We start from the raw sequence: 4999 nt of genomic DNA, 5'->3' as shown, positions 1-4999 counted from the left end.
CAATGAGATGTTGGCTAAGAACTTGTGAAGTAGTGGGGAGGATTTTATATTGAGAAAAAATGCGGGGGCTTGTACACGTTTGCAACCATCTCTCTTTAACAGGAATGAGATCGAACGGTCCAAGCACTGCTAAAAGCAAAAAGGTTTCCTCCCTGCTCGAGTGGGAAGGATCTTGCCTTCCCTACCAGCGGCACCCAGGAGCTGCCCAGGAAGCATGCATGGCTCTGCACACGCGGTGCGTGCTGAGTGTGCAGCCACCGCCTGCCCAGCGCTGACCATAGCCTCTCTCAGTGCCTGCTCCAGCATTCCTCCGGGAGGAGAGGCTCCCAGCAGCTCTGTTAGTAGTGGGAGGGTGAGTGCGCAAGCTTTATTACCTGCCGCCGCCAGCTCACCAGGAAAGTATGCCATTCCTGAGTCGACAGATATGTAGCTGCTGCTTCTGTTTAATTATCATGGGCTGCCCTGCCAGAAGCACTGGCCCACAATGTCCTTCAGCTTTCCATTGCTGTATGCAAAGCAGGAGCCTCATGCTGCTTTGAACGGGGTGTTATTACAGCCGCTGCACGGACTGAAGTGCAGAGTAGCAATGGCTTTGGCTCTTTGCTGATGAAGAGGAACTGATTTTGGTATGTCTGTGACTCACAAACTCTGTGCCTGAAATTTCTATGACATTTGAGATCTCACCATTCTTAAAAATAATGATTGAAAGTCCTATCTGCAAATGTGGTGCATTTGTGGGTTTAAATGGAGCATGTGGTGCATTTGTGGTTTAAATGGAGAATGTGGGAGAATGGTACAAATGTGGGTTTAAATGAGGAGGTTCTCTCTGTCCCTTCCCATGCCCATGGATGAGTGCTGCCTGCTCAGAGGCTGACTGATGTTGCTTCCATTTCAGTGCTGTGCTAAAGTCTGGTTATACAAACACTGCTACAAGCAAAGAAAAAATACAGCAAAAGAAAGCTGAAGGATTAAGAAGAGAAAAAGAGCACAAAACCCAGCCAAGCCAAAGCCACAGGAAATGGAGTCTGAATCCAACCTCAGGAGCTAGACTGAAAGGGATTTAGCTGGAAAGAAATTGTAGCGAGGACTTCAAGGAGAACGACAAGGCTTAGTCCTATAAAAGTCTTGCACGTGATGAGTCCTTATCCCACAAATAAACTCATCTGCAAGGCACTGCAGGAGCTTGTTAGGTCTGGGATTGGGGGAGGCTGACAAAAGGGTTAGTAGTGCTGAGAGCGGAATTACAAGGTAGGAACAGAGTAATGTGGGGAATGAGGATGGCTGCTGTCAGCCTCTGGGTTGCAGCAGCCTCACCTCACAAAGACGGGCTGCACGCGCTCCTGCAAGTGAGGAGGAAGTTGTTTGCAAAACAGCAGCTCTGGTTGTGATCTGTGTGGTACGCTTCACATATGCTTATTTGCCATTTCTTCTGTTTCAGGCAGGATACTCCTTGTTACACTGGACTGCTTCCCAGCCTCCTGTAGGTTTTGGAAAGTGTCCCGTTCAGCTGCCATGTGGAAGGCTTTGAACTTTAAATGGGAACAGGCGCAGTGCAGCTGAGGGGGAGTGGGGGGGGGTGGTGCTGGCAGTCCTCCCTCCTCTCCTTCCCTCCCCAGTGCCACCTCAGGAAGCTATCCTGCAGCTCTGGAGCCTTGGGGGAGGCTGCAAGGAAATGTTCTACACAACGGGAATGTGTCCTGAATCAACAGGTGACAGTGGGATTGCTCTGTACAAGATCTGCTGTTTTCTTCCCCCTCAAGGAGGGGGCACACAGGTGGAGAAAGTGCCACCTGTATCAGCTCCCCTCTGACTTTGGGCACCTGCCCAAGCAAAGCCTATTGCTGCTTTGTACCCAGTGGAAGCGTAGTCATACAATCATAGAATCATTTGAGTTGAAAGGGATCCTAAAAGGTCATCCAGACCATCTCCCTTGCAATGAGCAGGGACATCTACAGCTCAGTCAGGTTTCTCAGAGCCCTGACCAGCCTGACCTTGAGTATCTCCAGGGACGGGCATCTACCACCTCTCTGGGCAACCAGTTTCATAGCCTTACCACTTACATATCACATATTTATTTGTTGATAGGTGTGATGCTTGCATAGTGCCTGACCTAAAGAGATGAAGAAGTACCCTGTGGTATGGTCAGTGTTGCCATTGATGCACCCTGTGCTGTCCTTACCTGCCACAGTGTGTTTCAGAAGATCTCCTCATGGGCCTAAGGAGCTGCAGGAAGTTGTTGGTGCGCTGCAGCATGGCAAGCTGCTTTCTCCACTTCCTTCCTTGCACTATTGTGTAAAGTTGTAGTCAACAGCATAGAAGAAAAACAGAATGCATATTTTTTCATCTTTCTTTCAAAAGGCCTCACTGGGCTTGTTCTTTGATGCGGCAGGACTGTGCTTCGGTTATACTGCCTCAGTACTGCTCCTGGTACTCAGCACCCCAGCTGGGGAGGTACAGCCATCCTGTCCACCCTCCAGCATTCCCTGGGATGGATATCAGAAAGGCAGATTTCAGAAGGGATAGAGAAAGCATGCCATCAGCTCACATGGGGATTTCTCATTCAGATGTGCCTTCAACAAAGAAGCTCAGACATCATGGGGCTCAGGTCCACGATGCTAGTGGGCTTGTAGGTTTTGGAACATTCAGGATAAGAACTTTTTCCTTTATGGAATGCATCAGGAAGAGAGAAGAACCTCACTTGGGTGGGGTACAAATGGAGCAATTTAAGAGCAGCTACTTTTACAATACTTATACTTTTGAGAAATAAATTCTTTCCGTTATGTTTAAACGCCAGCTTGGTTCTCTTGGGCAGCAAAATGCCTTCTGGCTGAAATGCTGGACTGTACACAGAAGTGGGCTAATTTACTGACGGGAGACACTAATATTTAAAAACTGATCTTGAGGAATGTAATCAAGTTAACTGACACAAGAATAGCACAAGAAATATGGCTTATCTTGTCTTTTCCTTCAGTAATGTGGAAAAAAGAAGTAAATACAAGACACCTTTTGACATGTTTTTGTCTTTTGTCATAACACCCAGTGAACTTTGTTGAATATCTGAGTGAGGGAACAGCGCTGTGTAACGTGGACAGTTGTGATGTTTTGTTCTTGCTGTATTTCCCATCAGTTCAAGTGTGTCCCTGCCTGTGTCACACTACTGAGCTGACAAACCCACAGCAGCCCAGAAGCTCTATGGAATTGCCCCTTATTAGGCACCCTGGGGTGGCACTTCGCCTCCTTCTTCTCTCCTGCCTCACTCCAAGGTGCTTTGTCGTGAAAACAAACCTTAGTTACTTAGTTGCAACAAGACAGAGCTGAATGGTTGCACTAGGAAGGTTACCTAAATGCGGACCTCATATCCATTTCAAACAGCAACGCAATTGAAAGATCAGTGGTCAGGGATTTGTGAAATGATTTACTGTGTTGGTGACCATGGAGATACTTCATGCTGATGGAGTGTTCTTTTCTGTCACAAGAGAACAGCTGTTTTCATCTAGGGCCAAAACCTGAAGCCATTATTCATTTTATTACCTAGGCAAAATTCTCATTAAAGCCTTGAGGGACTTGCTTAAGGCTCAGTATTTCAAAGGAGTAATTCTGTGTTTAGAACAGAAAATAGAAGATAAATCTCTGCAAACATCCAAGCATCTCTTTAGGCTCTTACAGACACAGAAGGTCCACCACAACGGAAAGGGGGAAAGTGGATTCAGCCACAATTCCCGCACTTACTGCTTGCCAAGGGATGAGTGCATGGGCTCCTCCTGAAGATCATACTATCAGAGCTCTACCAAGATATTCCACAGCCTTGAGGCTGTGTACAGATTTCACACTGGCCTGAGGGTCCCGCAGAGAGAGACTGAAGGAGCAGAGAACTAACTGATCAGCAGATATTGCTGGTGTGCACCGGGTGTGCATGGTTTTATCTCTACCTCATTTGGAGATGTGGTGTCTGTGTGCACACAAGTTTCCAGTTGATTCTGCATGTATATCCTAAAGATTAATTGGGTACATTTAATATGTGTAAGTGGCTTACCCACAATACGTTATACTTCCATCAACCTTGCCTAGATTTGGCAGTTCCTTAGGGCAGGAACTATCTTTCGTTGTGGTGCATATATGGATGATAACTAAAAATGTAGTAATGTATGTAAGGAGAACAGGAAATGACTGTAATTGGCTTGATGTTTCCCGAGAGTCTTAAAAGTTCCTTGTGCAGCAGACTACAGCAGAACAACATCTGTACAGTGAGATCTGTCCGATTTCAAAGGCCAGTTCTCAGTGTTTGATTTTCTTCCTGTGAATTTTACCATCTTTCATCCCAAAAACAATTTTTCCCTCTTCATCCATATGTTGCCTCCCTCTTCACCCATATAGTGAAACATAAGAGTGACATTATTCTCTGATTTCTGAAAATTGAATCGATGAATAGAAACAGTAGCAGCCTGGGTTTCTTGATAATAAAGACAGGCTGCCGAGAGAAAAAGTGGAGTCACTATCCCTGGAAATGTTCGAGAACCGTGGAGATGAGTCATTGAGTGACATGGGTTAGTGGGCATAGTGGGGATGGGTTGACAGTTAGACCACATTATCCTAGTGGTACTTTCCAACCTAAATGTTTCTACAGTTCTGTGATTCTATGAAAAGAGATTTTTTGAGTATCCAAATTAGCATGAGATTGTAGCAACATAATTCACCTTTGCACCGTGAATGGATGAATTACTATTTGCAGGCTGTTTTGCAGTGATCCTTCCCTGGGCCCCTATCATCCCCAATGAGGTGCCAGGAAGAGTGAGAGGTGACTGTTGAGCATATTCTGGCACTCCCAGCTCCAAGGCAGGAAGCCCGTGGTTACATTAACACTCTGAATTTGGGAGCAGTGTACATTCTCTTCTCTTCACCAGCTGGAGCAAAGTGCATCTCCAGATGTGTCCCTCTCCCTCCAGAAATGTTATGCATTTGGCAAGGGGCAGTCTCCTCCAGCATTAGGTGAAATGGAGAG

At 46.3% G+C, this 4999-nt stretch overlaps 1 long non-coding RNA gene across 1 annotated transcript; it reads left to right on the top strand.

Moving 5' to 3' along the window:
- The first annotated feature begins 388 nt into the window (after positions 1–388).
- On the top strand, positions 389–3012 carry LOC122190652. Its single transcript, XR_006182195.1, has 3 exons — positions 389–626; positions 1439–1709; positions 2086–3012. It is a non-coding gene; the product is annotated as an uncharacterized LOC122190652 (long non-coding RNA).
- Positions 3013–4999: the final 1987 nt, after the last annotated feature.

This window comes from Lagopus leucura, unplaced genomic scaffold (genome assembly GCF_019238085.1).
Source record: "Lagopus leucura isolate 7727_CA_CO unplaced genomic scaffold, USGS_WTPT01 Super-Scaffold_73, whole genome shotgun sequence".
Classification (NCBI taxonomy): Eukaryota; Metazoa; Chordata; class Aves; order Galliformes; family Phasianidae; genus Lagopus; species Lagopus leucura.
Note: the sequence above shows the minus strand (reverse complement) of the source record. Positions and strands in the feature narration are given on the sequence as shown.